Below are 672 nucleotides of genomic sequence, written 5' to 3' on the forward strand. Positions count from 1 at the left end.
TCTTTTCTTTCCTCTTTCTCTCACTCGGTCCTATGCGGGGGCTGGTCCTTGCATGCCCTGCACCACCTTTCACGTATTTCTGCGAGCGCTGGGGGTAGGAGACAAGGAAGCCGAAGGGCCGGGAGCATAGTCCGACCGGAGACTCTCCTCGGGGCGCGCAGGAAGTGGGCCTCGAGCAGCCCCCGAGCGCCGACAGTTGCGAGAGCTCCTTGCGCCCAGCGGTCTGCAGTTCGGAACGCGACGTCCCTTCTCCGCAGGGCTTCCGAACAGCAGAGGTGCGCGGAGCGGACCCCGACCCTCCCGCTTAAACCGGGCGCCCTGCGGAGAGCAGGGCGGCCCGTGCGGCGGAGACCGCAGGCTTCCCGCGGCGGGGGTGTAGCTCAGCGGGAGAGCGCGTGCTTAGCATGCACGAGGCCCCGGGTTCGATCCCCGGTACCTCCACGGGTCCGACCCTTACAAGAATTCCGTGGCCCTGACTCCTGCGGACCTGGCTGCCTCAAGACACTGACCGGAACGCCACGACAAGGCCTCCTCCCCCGGGGGCGCCTCCGCGCCGGGCATGTGTGGACGGATAGGGGAGAGCAGAGCCTGGAGAAAGGAGGTGAGTTCTCCTTATTGACACGAGAATAGCGCGAGGAAAAGGGAAGAAATCTAGCGGGTTTTGTCCGAGGG

General features: G+C 65.5%; 1 non-coding gene across 1 annotated transcript; it reads left to right on the forward strand.

Moving 5' to 3' along the window:
- The first annotated feature begins 369 nt into the window (after positions 1-369).
- TRNAA-AGC (transfer RNA alanine (anticodon AGC)) lies at positions 370-441 on the forward strand. The gene has a single exon. It is a non-coding gene; the product is annotated as a tRNA-Ala (tRNA).
- Positions 442-672: the final 231 nt, after the last annotated feature.

The sequence above is a fragment of the Leptonychotes weddellii genome, unplaced genomic scaffold, assembly GCF_054177405.1.
Source record: "Leptonychotes weddellii isolate Sample4059 unplaced genomic scaffold, ASM5417740v2 HiC_scaffold_25650, whole genome shotgun sequence".
Taxonomy (NCBI): domain Eukaryota; kingdom Metazoa; phylum Chordata; class Mammalia; order Carnivora; family Phocidae; genus Leptonychotes; species Leptonychotes weddellii.